This window comes from Scatophagus argus, chromosome 1, assembly GCF_020382885.2.
Source record: "Scatophagus argus isolate fScaArg1 chromosome 1, fScaArg1.pri, whole genome shotgun sequence".
NCBI lineage: Eukaryota > Metazoa > Chordata > Actinopteri > Scatophagidae > Scatophagus > Scatophagus argus.
Window position 1 is genome coordinate 21,875,160 of NC_058493.1, and position 17,548 is coordinate 21,892,707.

The 17,548-nt window shown below is 40.5% G+C and overlaps 1 long non-coding RNA gene across 2 annotated transcripts; it reads left to right on the forward strand.

The window, feature by feature from the left end:
• The first annotated feature begins 8,115 nt into the window (after positions 1-8,115).
• On the forward strand, positions 8,116-11,213 carry LOC124060446. 2 transcript variants are annotated; one of them, XR_006843578.1, is made up of 4 exons: positions 8,116-8,598; positions 8,691-9,501; positions 10,300-10,487; positions 11,011-11,213. It is a non-coding gene; the product is annotated as an uncharacterized LOC124060446 (long non-coding RNA). The 2 variants fall into 2 exon arrangements; XR_006843576.1 differs by having other exon boundaries at positions 8,116-9,501.
• The last annotated feature ends 6,335 nt before the right edge of the window (positions 11,214-17,548 follow it).

The following is a 17,548-nucleotide window of genomic DNA, read 5'->3' on the forward strand; positions in this document are numbered from 1 at the left end:
ATTATAATAATATATTGATGTAACCCCCATCAGAACCACCAGATGGTGCAAGAACTGCAAGTTACATGGACAAAAAAACAGGAAAAAAAGATTATCAGTCTTCATCTTCAGTTTCAGATAAGCTTGGTCATTCCAGTTGAAAGTGATACTTTATACAGCATTTAAGTTCAGTTACTGTTCCAGAGTTAAACAGACTTATTGAGGTGATCCTATTGTGGCGTCTAATATCAGCTGGCAATACAATACTTATAGGAAAATAACGCTAATTATGCTGCCAAAATATAATATCTTCTGTACTGCGTCCACAGTAAACTAAAAACACTTTGAGATCACTGTTGTCACACAATGCTTCCTCCAGGATGTAATCACAGGCAGATAGAAAACATGAGCACATAGTTAAGAGTAAAAGGATATTGAGTGATGAGAGCTTTTTGGCTTGTTAAGAGGAAAAGGAAAAAGGCTGATCAGCAGGAGTGAACTCAGCCCCTCTTTTTTTGGGTTTTTGTATGTCAAGTTATGCCTTGGTTTGCAATGTTGCAATGTACAGTTGACAGATTTAGAAGTGAGCAATCAGCAGTGACGACATGAAAGACCTTTATTCCTGTTTCCTCTGAACTGCAAACATTGTAATCCTGCTTTCAGAATGGAGTAGTTCAAAGCCACGTTGATGTACATACCTCAGTTTGGAATGATAGTATTTGCAGATGATCAAGAATAGCAAAAGTGTTTTCTTGTGAAAGGAGCCATGTACTCAGCAGAAGCTGGACCTGAAAGCCCACTTTAATACAGAGGAAGGAAAAAACAGGATCTCAGTTAGAGATGCAGCTCCTATTGCAAGAACTCTAGTGACAGCAGAGAACATGGACCATATGGTCTTTCTCCACCCCATCCAGTATACACTAACTAGACAGAGAGTTATGCCAGATGTGGCCCCCCTCCCCCGTTAATTTGACCTTAAGAGTCTTCAGGTTACATAATTTCTGTTCTTGGCTTGAGTTTTAACAACCCACTCAGGACAAAACTAGCTTTCTCTTTCTCAAAAATGTGAATATCTAGATCTGTGAGATGAAACACCTCACCTAATGGAATTATGGGTGCGTGTGACCGTGTGGACCCCGCTGTAATTTATAAGATAAATTCATAACTTAAAAACATAGCCAAGAAATATAAGATTCATACAACAGCCGACCGGGTTATATAGATGTATCAACACTGCAATTTATTGAAGCACTGATTTTCAATCTTAACTGTTTTTAGTTTGTCCTTATAAAATGACTATCAAGTTGCCATCAAATGTATCTTTTTAATAAGAATAAGAAGTAGAAATGCTCGTAATGAAGATCCATAAGGCTCATGTTAATGCTTGATTAAGATTATGATCAAGTCCAGCAAATTTAGTTTCTATCGCTTTGTATGCACAAGGTATCAATAACACAGTATGAAAGTACTCAGTTAAAGGCACATGTCCTGCATTCAAAATTCAACTCAAATAAAAGTATGAGAATTTTGGCTACTTCTGTATGAAATGTAGAAATATTCACCTTGCAGAATGCTTTCAGTGACTTTACTGGATCGTTGTCACTGATGCACTGCTGCATAAGCAGCATCTTAACCGCATTAAGTCTTAAAAAGCTCATTTGTATTAATTTGCGTACTTGTGTCCCCTCAGTTGTGTGTTTAAAGCGCCGAGTCATCACACAGTATTTTCATTCTAGCCAGCTGAAATCATGGAGACTTTTTTGGAGACAAGGCCTACCCTGTTTGAAATGTCAGACGATGTCTCACTGAGATTACAGACCCAGATGAAACTGCCAGTCGTCCTGCATAGAAGCCGTATGAGAGAGCAGCAGCAGCAACAGCACAATGTTATCATTCTGGAGCCATGATAAGAGACATCACCTGAGAAAACATTAGAGTCACACATCAGTTTGATCGAGTTTTTTCGTGCTCAGTCTCTTTGTGAAAGTAGGATAAGTCTCAACGACGTCTTCTTCTCCTTAGATGAGTCTAGATGTTTACTGCCACTCTGTTTGTGAGTGCATTTAACCAGCTGATCACTTTGGTTCTTCTGGAGACTCAGTGATGCCTAAGTTGTGGTCAGACATCTTTCCACCAGAACAAATCTATCAGTCCTTTCTCCTACTCGATGATGGCCCAAAGGAGAACAAACTCTTCTCATGCCCCTTCACGGCACTCATTTTCAAACAACTATGATGCTGCCTGCTTTCCTCTTGTGTCAAACCACTTCCAAGCAGATGAGTTAAAGGGGGAGGCTGTAAACAAGACAGGGGTTTTAATAAATGCTGGTGCTGTTTGGTGTGGTTTTAAGAGGACAGATCACTCCCATGAGGCCATGGCCAAGTGCATAACACTGCCCCGCCTCAGTGGACGGGAGCCAGAGGATGACAAATTTAAGGCTTTTTAATTGTGTGCTCTCACAGACATTCGGTTAAGAGAGCTACAAAATGTGAACAATAACAACATGAAATATGCAGCTAAGCCAGTTTTTGTTTATGTGAAGTGCTGATAATTCTTAGTTGCTGAGTCAGAGTTTTTTGAAGTGAAGAGGCGCAGTGCTTTCAAATCCAAAATGATCTGCTTGAGAACCTTTCTCTCTTTGAATTTATAAGTTCATGCATGACTTTGTAAGCAGCTGCTGACATAACACTCTCACGTCACGGCCCATCTATTAGCTGCTTTTGATCATGTTGCATGATCTTCACCATCAGATGATGTTTTTAGCCATGCTGAGGGCGTGGCACTTTTAATGTTTGCCCAGAATTTTGTATAGACGTTTGTGGTCCTGACTTTTGCGATCATCTAACTTTTTCTTTACCACCACTACAAGGTTTTGGTTGTGGGTGAAATTTCTCAGCAACTGATGGATTGCTATCAGATTTGGCCTACACATTAGCAAGTTGATATTAGCATTTTCCCACTCTGGATAAACTTTGTCATCCTAACACTTTTCATCTATTGACACTTGACAATGACTTCACCATTGACAAAATTTTATTGTGTTTTGGTTTATGAGGAAATACCTGCAAAACCAACTACTCTCCCAACAGCTTTAACTATGCTTTGTGTTTTGTGCTGATTAGCGAATGTTGGCATGCTAACATTGTTAACATTATACCTCCTCAATGTCAGCATTTTAGTATGCATGCAAGCTCTGTCGTACCTAAATACATGACTCTAGACTGTTGTTAAATCTACATGAATGAGAAGTACACTACATGGACAAAAGTACTGATGGGGCTGTTTTTCAGAGGATGGGCTCGGGCCCTGACTTCCAGTGAAGTGAAATCTTAATGCTTCAGCATACCAAGACATTTTGGACAATGCAATGCTTCCTGTGGCAGGAGTTTGGGGGAGGTCCTTTTCTATTCCAGCATGACTTTTGCAGTGCACAAAGCAAATAAATACATGGTTGGATGAGTTTGGTGTGGAAGAACTTGACTGGCCCACACAGAGCCCTGACCTCAACCCCATTAAAAATCTTTGGGATGAACTGAAACAGAGACTGTGAGCCAGACCTTTTGGTCCAACATCAGTGTCTGACCACACTATTGATCTATTGCATGAACGGGCAAAAATTCCCACAGCAACACAAATCTTGTGGAAAGGCTTCCCAGAGGAGTGGAAGCTGTTATAGCTGCAGAGGTGTATCTAAGTATTTTAGCATGCAATGTCATTGAAGTCCTTGTTGGTGTAATGGTCAGTAATGGACAGCCAATAAGTGGAACTTTCTTTTATGACCTTCTCTCTTTCTTGTGTCCAGAAGTTTGGGTTTGAGTGTGCATGCTATTAGAAAGTGTGAGTATTTCTTGTGAGTAGTTCATCTTTGCATATGTGAATTTTTACATCAGTTAATAGTGCACATCTGGAGGAGTATCTCTTTGGAGTGATGAACACAGACCAGATCTGCTTTCAAACTTCCCTTTGGACCTCTCAGTGCATGTATTCCACCTTTCCTCACTTCCCATTAAATGTGACCAAGCACAGTTAGTATCAATTGCTGGGGCATTTTAGTGTAATGCAGTTTGCCAGACAGCTGTTTTATATCAGCTTAGAGACTGACTCCCTTCTTGTGTACCCTGCCTCATCTGTCAGAGTGCCCTTAACCTGCAAAGATCTCCAATCTCTCAGCACATCTGTTCAGCCAAGAAATAAACAGATCTACATTCTCAGCTTAGTTCAGCTCAGGGTTGGAGGGTGGTTCGTGCCCTCAGTGTTTTCTGGCAAATGGTAAGCTAATGTATACAGCATATGAAAAATGGTGCCTACTGCTGCAAAGAATATGGAATGTGGACCATTTGTTTTTAGCTCTGAATCAAAGCCAGAAGCAGACAGAAGAGTTTGAACAGTCGGTAATCGTCTGTAGAGCTACATATGACAAAACTCAAAGTAGGTGGCGGCGTAGTCATGCGGCTTCTAACGTGCTTGTTCACTTGCATTTCACTTCACTAATACTTGTGTTATGACTTGCTCCTTAAAAGGGGTGAATGAAAGCAAGAGGATTTACTGCAGCTGTTGTACCAGGCAGAATATTTTATATGGTTAGCAGCGTATGAGGAGCGAAATGAGAAGGAAATACAGGGTGTGGTCATATGAAAAGGTTAAAAACACATCGCTAACAAGAAAAAAGGGGAAAAAATACTTTGAGAAATGTTGATCCAATTGCTAAACATAGGGAGCTGAAAAGTTCTTTCTCATTATTCTTCTTATACACAAAGAAGTTATGGGAACCTCTGAACTGTATTTGGTGAAGCAGAGTAACAATAGAGCATTTTCCTGACCAGCGGGTGTAAAAGTCACAATACAAAGAGAGAGAGAGAGAGAGAGAGTGTGTGTGTGTGTGTGTGTCCTTGTTGTGGCCTTTTAAGACAGAGTGACCTGCTCTGACCCCCACCCAAAGAAATGATTCATGCATGTACGCACAATTGAAGAGTTAAACTTCCCGATCGAAAATGGAATAGAAACAGAATCAGAAATGAATCAACCTTGTTTGTCTCAGCTCAATGTCCACTTACTCGCTTGTTTTGAAGCTTTCAATCTTATTGCATTGTCTTTGTCTTCGCACCTTAAGTTGAGAGCTGAGTTTTTTGGGTTTTTTTTGTTTGTTTTCAATTGTCAACATCAAGAATGAACTGTCGAGCTCAAAATTAGTAGCCTGTTTTGTTGTTATCTGCTGTGAGTCCATGTATTGAAAGACCTGTCAGTCAGTCTGGGACCGATAGCAGGTACCTGTCCTGTGTTTTAACTTTCTCTGGTGGTGCCATTCTTTGTTTACATAAGAATCACAGTTGTATGTTAAAAGTTTGGGTTTACGCCTGTACTTGTTGAGGAAGAGTTTGGGGGTTAGCCGTTATATGTACAGATGCCATGGGGAGAGATCCTTTGCAGCCTCTCTAATAACTTCTTTGGGGCTTATACTGACATTTAATTTAAAGTTTTTTTTAGATTTCATTGGTTTTTTGGTTTAACTAATAGCATGTTGACATTTCAGCTCTGCAGTTTTTTTTGAAAACTAAATGTTTTATGCAAATGTCTTGTATGACACAAAGTCTGAAGAAAACATTTCAGATGCGAGTTCTTCTTGCATCTTCGGCACTTTGATGGATTCAGGAGGATTGGTAGATAAAAGTGAAGAAACCAACTGAACGTGTGAACAGTGAGTGCGCACTTTGCGATTTGGAGATCTCAATTATCCATATTTTTGTGCTGTTCTTTTAAGTTTTTAGATCAAATGTTTTCTTTATTTGTTTGCATATGTGCTTACCTTGCGGGGTTAATGAGGTAATCTGAAGTGATCAGAACTGAATCATCCTCTACAGATAATTTGATGCAGCGGTGAGGATGGGAAACTCTTTGTCCTCTGGACTGTGTCAAACTGTTATTTTCTGGGAAAAGGACAGATGAAGACTCCATTTGTTTTCAAGCATGTGCAAAGAAGCTCGGGTTCGGCAGGGAAGGCCAGTGGCCAAAATTCAAAGCTGTAGCCACTCAGGGTGTCTACTGACCTGCCATTTCTTACAATTATGTGAAGTCGTTTCTGCCAATGTTTGCCCTCTTTGTATATGTTATGCAATGAAGCCATATGCTTCCAATCCACAAGAGAGAGTCAAGAGCAAATAAGCGAGCGAGTTTAGCAGAGCTGCTTATCTTCAAAAGCACAGATAAACATATCAGGAAATAGCTCACCCCCATCAGAGTGTTTGTTTAAAGGTGTCTCTTGAGATATTGGACAGATAAATGATGGACGGCAAGAATATGATAACAGACAAGTACACAAAGGCCATTCGGGCCTGTGCAGGACATGCAATTTAAGCATCAGTGATGAGTCACTCCTTCATGTTTTTATCATGAAGCAAGGTTCTTTGGAAAGCAGAGAAAACTTTAGAGAATAAATGAGCTCACTTTGTCCCCCTGGAGAGATGTTTTTGCTCATTTGTGTTTTGAGTGCATGTCCTCATGTGGGTTTCCTCACTTATTGAACCTCAGAGCCTTTGCTTCTGTGGTTGCAGTAATGACAGTTACACCATGCCGTGGTGTTGTGATGTTGCTCGTTGCCCAGGACTACATTTCCACTCTTCCACTCTGTAATGTTACTCAGTGGTCTCGGAATGATGATGTCACTGCCCGCAGAGTTTCCACCACAGCAGAGGGCCTGCAGAAATGAAGCGAGTGTGTGTGTGTAAGTGTAAGTAAGGTGCAATCATACCGGCTGCGTTTGCACAGTGCTGTTTTCATTGGTCTAGTCTTCAGGGACTCACCGTCTGGGTCAGTGTCATTTAAGTCAATAAGGACCTCTAGCATACTTCTCCACACACAAACCCAACATTAAGCAGCTCTCCATTTCATAGTATATTTACTCTTTTTTCCTGTAATTTATGGTTACATAACACATTTTTCTTCTCAGAATGGCAGTAATGACATATGAACAGTGGTTTGCAGAGGGGAAATGAAAAGAGTGGCAAAAACAACTTTTAAATTCAGTATTACATGCATGAATGTTACTACATAATTGAGTTTGAAGTATTCAAGATTTAAGTTAAAGCTGCAGTCTGGATCTTTTTGTCACCACAGACTCACTTGTGTGAACTCATCTGGAAATTGCATGAATGTAACAGACATTCATTTGTAAGACCGACACTGCAGGTTTAATTCTGGGGAAGCCTTACTGTGTTGGAAACATATTCTCAGTAGGTGGAGTCAAGCAGCCATTCTGGTTTGTCTCCACCACTTTCCTGTAATGTAAATAACGTAAAAGAGCATCATGGAAATGCTTTAACTTTGATCTCCCAGCATCACCAGGCTATCTTTTCATTCCATCCAAGACTTCAGTTTGCAAAACTAATGACATTACCAATAGCCTGAGATGTAGTTTTTGTTTAACACTAATTAGAAAAAAGCGTGATAACCTAACATGGTAAAAATAGTAAATACGATAACTGCCAAACATCAACATGCTCTGTGATTGTGAGCGTGTTTGCATGGTGGTATTAGCATTTAGCTCAACATGCAGCTGTGCTTAGTTACAGTAGACTACAGCCTCACAGAGCCACTAGCATGCCTGTAGGTTTGTAGTCTTGTTACAATACCTTTCATCTAGTTCTTGGTTATGGTACCTCACATTTTTCTGATTTATAATCATTATCACTGAACTTGTTGTCTGTCTTTTCAGTTTCATAATCGCTTCCAGTAAAACTGGAAAAAAAGGTCAGTTCTTGCCTTTAACCTTTACTGGATGCAATTTGCTGGGTGTTGCATGTGTGTTCAACCAAGGATGGGTTAAATGTAGAGGAAAAATTTGGTTTATGTAAAAATATATATACTGCCAATAAAAGTTGATTATTATTGTTATGGATGTGTGTTTAGCTTGCTGCTTAGCTTTGCAGTTACACTTACAGTAAGGGCAGAAGGCTGTCTAAAATTAGGGAGGCACAACAAGCAATTTATTGGAACAAATATAATGAGAAAGTTGAAACAGATGTGTAAAACCCCATCCCTAGAAAACTGATTTTCACCAGATTTTACTTCCTATTTTCATACAGAATTTCTTAAATTATCAAGCAATTACCAGACTTCAAAAAACCTCAAGACTTTGGTTCTAAGACACCCACCACCACACCAACTGAGGCATCTCCACAGCAAACACAGACTTTCACAATGCCCTTCCATGTCTTTGTGACATTTCCAAGAGCAGAAGTTATATTTACATTGTATTGCATATGATTCAAATATCTCTGTGTCTAGAGCTCTTTAAATGCGTTTTTGTAATGTTAAGTTCAACTATAGTTCAAACTGATACACACAATCTCACCAGATATCAGGAGACGTGTTTGTTTTCCATATAGGTAGATACTGAAGGGTTGTTAATCACTGATGTCACTTCCTCTGCCCATATGTGCACCACACACCTCTTGTTGCATCACAGTCTCCAGTTAACCAGCTGAACAGCAGGTCACGTGTATGATGTGTGAACATGCGAAGATGTTCCATCTTTTCACTTTTGAATAGGTGACTGGCTCCTGATCTGTCTGAGCTCATCTGCTGGATGCCTTCAAGGGAGGATGAGCTCTGTAATTATAAGAGGTTAGACATCAAACACATAAACTTGTACAAGCACTCACACACACACACACACATACTCTCTCTCTGTAATGATGTCATACTTGTTTTTATAGGTACTTCTGTCATCTTCAAAGCTGCAGGATGAGACAGATTACCCTCAGTTGACCGTCTGCTGTGATTGTTTGCAGCTTCACTGTTCTTTTGCTTGTTGCTTTTTCTTGTAAGAGTAGCACAGATCAGAAATTTCACTTACTGGCACAGTTGAGTAATGAAATTGTAAGTCACACACCAAACTGTTCTGGCTTTATTACAGGATAATTTTGTTTCCACGAGTGTAAAGAGTGTGTTTTTAATGGGCTTGTAACTCTGCTTACAGTGGTGAACGATAATGGTGTACCTACTTTGCGATTTAACGTGGAAAGCTTTAGGAAACTCCTTTCAGTTCATTCTTAATGTTTTCTCCATGCAGAAAAGTATTCTGCTGGGAAATAATGTAATAAGGTCTCTCAGTGTGCCTGTCTACAGACTGTGAGTCATTCTCTGACAGCTTGGTTATTTTTTTTTTTTTCTTTTTTAACATTTTAATTTTTGGTGTGTGAGTCACAGCCAGCCTGGATTATTACCTGAGCCGTAGCCAAATAAGCTCTGTACTTTATTATTACAATAAGTTTGCTTTATTTGGTTGTCGGTCTGTGAGGTCAAAGATGCACTCTGCTTAACCGTTAACAGTTACATTCAAGTAGCAAACACACTGTAGCCTTGAAGTGTTGTGGTTGTAGCATTTGGCTCTCTGTGGCAAAGCCAGTAAAACATTCTGGCATTTCCCCTCAGAAAACAGCACTGTGGCAAATGGTCTGAGGAGGGCTGCCGTCAGTCTCACATGGAGCCAAATGGAAAGAAGCATTCAGACTGAGACCAAAAAAGGTAGTGAAGAGGAAAGAGGAGTGCGGGGGATGGTGACATGGGGGGAAAAAAATGAAAGGATAACACAAGACAAGGTGGAATGATATCCTCACCCATGTGAAATTATTCTTTGATGGTGTTCCTCTGATGTAACTGCCTTCGCTTTGCCTTTGTCTGAAAATTACTTGGGTTATTATTTCGTGATAGATCAGTTGGCTAGAAATTATTCTACATTACTGCTCTCCTTTTTCCAAATCTCACCACAGGTTTTTAGCTTACCTTCATAACAGCAATTAGTTCATTTTGTTTCAGCAATGAAAAATATAAAAAATAAATATGTTTAAGACTCTCAGTCGGGTATCAGTACAGTAAATCCAGTTTTCTTTGACTTAGTATCTCCATATATGATATGAAAAATCAGCTAGTAGAGACTTGTAACATGCCTGAGATAACCATTAACCATAAGCATTAAGTTAATGTTATTTTTTATCACAGTTAATTAAAAGATGAAATTTAGCTGTTTGTTTTGCATTATTTGGCTTAGTGGAAGTCTGTATGTGTTAAATAAAGGAAGTCCAAGGATTGAGCCTTGGAGAACTCTGCAGATTATCGATTAAAAAAAACCCCTTGACTTGACTTGACTTTAACAGAATAAAATCCAGAGGTTTTCTTTTTAGATTCCTGTAATATCAGTGTTCTTGTCTAACGATAGGCTGTCTGCTTGTCTGCATCAGTCTTTGCAAAAGATCACACTTTGCAGTCCCAGCATCATCACTGACCCACCAATGCTGACAAATGCTATTATATCCCCCCTGTTAGCCACTGGGAGAATCACTGTCTGGGTGTGAACTGTGACCCAAGCTTCACTCAGCAGGCTGCTCATCCCGGAGCTGTTGTGCCCTTCCTCCACCATCTCCCCACTCTGAATCAAGTCTCCGCAACCCTGCTGTGCTCATGCTGGCACAGGTGATTTCTAGAAGTGGTGTGAAAACAGAATCCTGACAAAGGTGTGTCTGCAAAATCCAGGGATAGGAAGGACATTTTTTTTCCTGTGATGAAGATTAAGCAGGAATGATATTTATTGTATGCATGACAAAAATCTCGTCACCAGAGGGTGCACACGTATTCTCTGGGTGGGCATCAGCATAACACTTGTATTATACTCCCATAGTTCTGTCTAATGCCAGTTTTCATTCTACTTTTTTGCAGTCCACCAATGCGTTCTGTAAAAGATAAGATACATGGACGTCCACTTGATGACAAAATTTACGTCACCCAAACCCTAGCAGATGTTCATACTCTAGTGGTCACGGAAAGTTTAATTTTGACCTAATAATTCCAATTTATTGTGACCGTGTAGTCAAGTCCACGAAACTACAAGCTACCAAATATGTCTGTGTATGTGAGCTTTCCAGAAAGTAGTATAAAAAGAACCACATGGTGTCTGCATTTGCACGTCTACACGACCATTTGGGAGCGTAATCAAAGGCATACACTGAAGTATTTATTCAATTCTTGTTTCATTTACAGGCTCCTCAGCTGACCACATGCATCACATAAATGCGGTGAAGGCTGGGAACAAACATCGGCATGCCATACAGCAGACTCTGTTTGCTGAGGTGTATTTCTGTGAACGTGTATATTTGTGGAGGTGTCTGATCGTGTGTGTGTGTTGAAGGGGCTGAGGTTGTCTGTACACGAGTTCATTTGTTACACATCAGCACAGGCTTCTGTTTTTTGGGGGGGTTTTGTTGTTGTTGTTGTTGTTGTTGTTTTCAAGCTAAACAGACCAGTTTGGGACTGAGCCACACTGCTGTTCCTCAACTTGCTTCTGATACAACAAGGGAGTTGTTTTCTTTCTGTTGATCATCATTTCCCACCGTGCATGACTATATAATGTTAATAGAACCAGTGCGGCTCGTCATGCAGTGCATTTCCCAAAACAGGCTGACTTCACCTGGCATGTGGCAGGTGGGCCTCCTCCTCCTTCTCCTCGTCCTCGTCCGTATAGCTCCAGGTGAGCTGGCGTGTCCGTGTCGTCTAGACGGGAATGAGTGAGTAATGGTGATGCTTACAGCAAGGTACACAGTTAATGACATTTCCCCTCACTGGTTTGGAAAGTGTCTCCACATCATCAGGTCTCAGTTGCAGAAAATGTTTAGTGGTGAAGGTGTGTAGCTGAGCACGATGTTTGTGGTGCACAAAGAGAGCGAGTTTCAACAAAGATTGCTGCTTTGGCAGAGAAATAGTTTTGTCTTTCAGCCTCTAGAGCACACATTGGCGAGAGACGGAGAAAGCACAGACAATGAGAAAAACACATGGCAGAGAAAGAACGAGAGACTCCAAGTTACATTTTTTTAAGATCTAAGATCTTGTAAAGCTTCATTCTGCTTCCCTGAGGGTGTCGACACAGTGAGATCTACTTTATGTCACGATGTTGTCTGAAAGTTTTAGGAGGCAAAGAGGAGACTTGGAATAGACCCTGCTCTGCCCTGCTGTATGCTGTGTGCATGCTGGCCTAGCTTAAGACACAACAACCTATTGTGTAAAAAAAAAAACACATAGTGAATAAGAACACAATTAACATAAGGCTTCGTTGTTAAGCCTGAATTTTTTAAAAGACGTGGGAAAAATACCTAAGTAACGCGGTGGGGACAATGATCCAAATTGGCTCAGCATTTTTGGCACAAACAACTTTTATTGCAGAATGGAATTAATGTACTTACTCACAAACAACAACAGCTACCTTGTGTTCTCCTCTATATATTTTGTCTGACTGTTGCCTGCCTTATTTGAATCTACACTGGTCTGTTTCCTGAAAGAAAAGTTCTGCCCATTCAAAGCTTCTGTGTCTTCTTCCTCCAGGAGCTCCTGAGGACAATCCCCTCAGTGATAGATGACGAGGCAGGCATGTTGCTGCGAAGGGGGCTGAGCACAAACCCACGTCGCAGACACACACCAACAGTGTGAGTAACACGACTGACCAAGGTCAGGGCAGAATGATTCTCTGGTCCGCTGCCTTTGGAGCTTACTGGAAGTCCATTGGAAATGTGCCCTGTCTGTGTGAATATCATCACCATTCCAGTGGCGGCCCAATCAGGAATTTATTAATGTGATGAGCTGTTGCCTCTGTTTCATAAGACAATCAATCAGTTGGTGTGACAACAGGAAAAGTGACAGACGTTTTCACATGGGTCTCAGATTCTGTGCACGTCTGCGAAGCTCCGCTTTGCCACCCCAACAAAGTGGCTAGTTTTTCATTTTGGTAAACAAGATGCAGACTTGTTTCCTCTATTTTTCCCCACTAGCCTTAGTAAAACCACTGGGGCAGTCTGGAAATGAACCCAACAGGAAAATCACAGCTCCTCCTTTTCACACTGAGTGAATTCACTAATCCAAACTGTGGACTTTGCGTGAGGGCACAAGTTAAAGAAGCACACTTGTAGAACACGCCATAAACTTCCAGAAAGACGTCATTATCTTTTCTCTGTCTTCCTCTCTCACATAAACACACTGCAGAAGTGAAAACACACGTTACCCTCTTAAGGTCATGCTTATTTACACCTGTTGTCATGAGGTGAGAACACAGACAAGGTTTCCACACCCCTGATTGAAGGAGGACTGTCACGGAAGACTGCCATCCTGGGAATGGCATCACAGCTAATGTTTGACTGGTGAAGGTATAAACTGTGACTGAACTGAGGACACACAGCTGTCCGCAGAGATGGAGGCCATAGGTCAGCCTTCACATAACTTTGCTGTTCTTGGATCAACATGGCCCTTAAAAAAGACTAGACAGGTAGAAGAGGTGAAAGACTTCCTCATATTCCACTGGTGAACAAGGTGTCTTTTAAAAAGTTAAATTTCATATCAAAAGCATAACATTACAACTTGTTTGTCAAGGGTTTCGAGAGAGTCGCTTCATCTGACGAACCCACTTGGCATTACCTGAGTAAACGTCAGCCTGCTACTCCAAATCAGAGACAATGTGGAGCATTTAGAAGCTAGGGAGCCAGAAATTTCTCTTAGGAGTTGGTGGAGACCAAAACAGAGCTAAAATAGGAGAGAATACTGGACTGTTTCTTATCTGTTGGATGTGTTCATAGGCCACTTTTTGCTAACAAGTGTGTCATAACTTATAATAACTTAATCGAATGATAATGTTAGAATTGTGTACATAGCTTCTTTCTGCTGTCTCAGAGTGGCCACCAAAAATGTATTTTTTTTTTTTTTTTTTTGCAGGCTTGAATTATTGTATTATTATCTGTGACTGGGATTGGCGGGACTTAGCCTCAGTTATGTTGAGAAAAACTAATAACACAGCTTCCACAGTAAAAATGTACAAATGATGTGGAACTTTATTTACATCTTGACTTGTAACTTGATTTTAAAAAGATTTGAAACTTCTCTTGGTCTCCCCTACAAAACACATAGAAAGAGTACTGCGAATAACTGTGAATTCAAAAGAGGGTCCAAGAATTGAATGATAAAGTGATTTGTGTGGTCCCTTTGCTCCTCTTCTGGACTCCTGACACTGAGGTTACCTCATCTCAAGGGTGTGTGTGAGTCTCTTGTGTGACTCAACATACAATTCAGTCGATCATCAGTTCCCCTCACTTGTCAAGTCAACCCTCACTGTCACTCTCCAAATGATCCCACCCAATCTGGTTTCCACGGTAACCCTTTATTGTAGCACTGTGTTGTGGAATCTTGGGAAATGCTTCATCCGAGTGTTCGTCTGCACATGTGGTCCGCCTGCTCCCGGCGACCTCTGGCATTTGTCGTCAGCAGACCTGCAGATGCTCTTCACATCCTGTGCAGAAAAATCCAGACTGATTCAGACTTGAGCGCTGACGAGCATCAGTGAGAATGCTGACAAGTTCAAATTATGTTGCTCAACTGTCTTCTATTCACCCCATAATGGTTTTGAGCATGAACTTCTGCATAACTGCATGTTAACCATGTCATATTTCAGGCCTTTAAAGGTGCAATTCAGTCTTCTGTTCATATTTTAACTGGAAAATTTACAAATCCTAATCCTTTTACTACCCCGGGGAGGGAGCTGGAGGCAAACAGCAGGAGAACAGACGTGGGTGTGACAGACAGACAGTCATGGTCCCATTGCTGCTCATCCTCCACCCTTCTAGTACATAAACCAACCAACTTACCCTCCACCCAACCCCCCCCCCCCCCCGCAAATTCTCCACTCCCTCCTCTGATCATTCCATCCAGCGTTGGACATCTGGCTTTCACTCTCCAAACTGCCCATCCACAGTTTGGTGAAGCCAGGGTGGAGAACCAAACATTAAAAACAAGCGTTCCCAAGGCTCTACATGTGTTAAGGCTTGGCACACGTTCCAAAATCCTTTTTATATTTCTAAATTGTTGGAGACTCCACATGAAACAGCTGTTTCTACTCACTGAAGCATAAAGTCATCGGCTAAATAATGACTACACAGATTTTCCCATAGATAATAAGAGACCATGATGACCATACCAGCATTATTGTTTTTGTTTTCCCTGTTTACATAAAGGAATAGTTTCACACTTTGGGGAAAAAAGCTTATTTACTTTTTTTGACAAGCTAAATGAAGAAATTGATTATACTCTTGTTCATTCAACCAGCAGCTTGTTAGCTCAGCAAGAAAGAGTCTTGTTTAACCCTCAGTAAAACCACAACTTGTAGCTTGTAGTTTTCGCATTTCTGTTTCTGTACAGGCCAAACAAATATTTCCCACATCAAAGTCTGTTTACAGCTTTTCAGGGGTAGTGTTGCGTATGTGAAAATTGTTGTATAAGGTAGTTTGTGGTGCCAGAGAGAGCCATGCCAAATCTGATGAATGTCTTTTTGTGATGTAACTTGAGTCAGCGTCGATGCTCGAGGCTACATTAGCTGCCCCTAAAAAAGACAAACCGCAATGTGAACTGTTGGCAGTCAAGTTGCATAGCATGTAATGAAAATCAACTTACAGAAACAGATATATACCAGGGAACATCATTTGTGCTTGTTAAGTTAAGCATTATTGTGCTTGGTCATGCAATGCAGACTTTTCAAATCAATATATCTTGCAGTTTCAGTCCCATGCTAAGGCACTTTGACAGCACTAAATACAGATGTTGTGCTAATTTCTGTCCATCCTCCAACTCAAGCGGTTTTCACTGTTGTTTGAAAATGGAGGGAAAATCACACGCAGCTGAAAAGCAGGAAAACCAAATCTAATCTGCAGAAATATCAATTCCAGTGGATTATCAGAGGTTTTCACTCCACTCAGCTCCCAAATACAAAACAAATAAAAAAAATCACTGTGAGAACAACCAGAGTGGAGATAAATCTTTGTTGAAATATGGACGTTATGTATGGGAAACAGAGACAGAGAAGAAGAGATGAGGTTGTCGACTTTGATATAACCCAGGCGGCCCTCCAGAGGCTCGGATAGCTCATAAATCTGATAGTGAGACCTAACAGCCCAGGAAATTAAGTCATGCCCCAAATACACCTTCAAGTAGGATCTGAACGTCTCTTTTGTTCACAAATATTTATCTTTCACGCCAGTTCTGCCTCTATACTGCACCAGTGCACATTTCAGGAAAGATGTGTTGTATAACATCAGTGAATATGGAAGTTAACTCTTCTTACAAAGTAGGATTTCAGCATCTTGAAACTGTCCTGAGTTTTGATTCTCCACAGTTTGGCACTGTTTCACAAATGGAAAGTATGTGGAGGATTTTTCCACACGGAGAGATTTGTGACTCAGCCGCACTCACTTTAAAAACAAGGACCGTGTTTTTGCTGTTTTCTTCCTCTGTCTCCTCAGAACCATCTGTTTCATTCTTCCCGCAGTTACAGCTTGTTCCATGTGACAGGAATTATTATGTTGCAGTCCTGTACACAGTAGCTGCTCCCCCAAACCAGAACCATGAGTACGGTTACTGGAACCAGCTGGTTCTGCCCCGTGACATTGCCAAGGCTGCTTGCTGTGGTCAGTTTTAGTATTTTTTCCCCCCCTCCCCTGTATATTATTTTTGAAATTTTTCTTGGCATATAAATTAACTTCCTTCTAATTAATCATGCACAAACACTCAGTGAGTACATACGACCCTACAACCAACCAACAACAATGTCATGTGTAGACAGAAAAGTACAGATAACAGATTTTTTTTATTGTTATTATTCCAAGAATTCCAAGATCCAAGATTGTGGAAAAAAATGTACAACATGTCGGCTTTAATTAGAGCGTAAATGGTGCAAAATGTTGTACATCTGGAATTATCCAAAATCTTGAATATAAACATTATTTTACTCATTTAATGTGCAAGTTTACATTTATATTTGACTTGTGATCAGTGTTTAAAATGCATCACCTAGACTGAGGTCACTTGAGTAGAGATTCAGAGGAATACTGGGAAAATTTGAATTGTCATAGTCATTTGGTTACCAAAATGTGACAGCATTTCATTACAAAACGCTCTGTATTCATTTAATGATCAAGGAAAATTCATTTTGTAAAATTCTCCAAAGTACCACCTAATTTTGTCTTTAGCTGTAATATAACTTATTTAATTTATGTTGTTAATTTATGAGTAGAAGTCCCTAATATTAAGAATGTTTTTAGCATAATTTACCTGGGGAAGTCACGCAGACTGAATGTGACATATGGATTTTTCTTGATGGATTATTCCACATCACCTTAAATGTGTTTACGCTAACTGTCATATCCAAAAATGTTTACAGAGAAAATGATGATGATGGTGGGGGAAAAAACAGCTCTTAAAGCAATGACTCAGCAGAGAGTCTGAAGAAAAATGATGATTGTGTTTTATTTCTCAACACGGACAGAAATACATGACGGTGAACTCCTGTCTGGACAGCAGCAGAACACAGTCTGAAGTTACAGTCATTCGTCAACAAGCTGCTCTGTTCAGATGCTGGACGTTTTTGCCCACAGGATGCAGCAAAGTACACAAAATTTAACTTCTAGAGTCAACCGCTCAAGGTGCCATCAGCCACCATGGGCCCCCAAGTGATTTTAAATGTACACTTTGATATACTGTCTGATACTGCTATTAT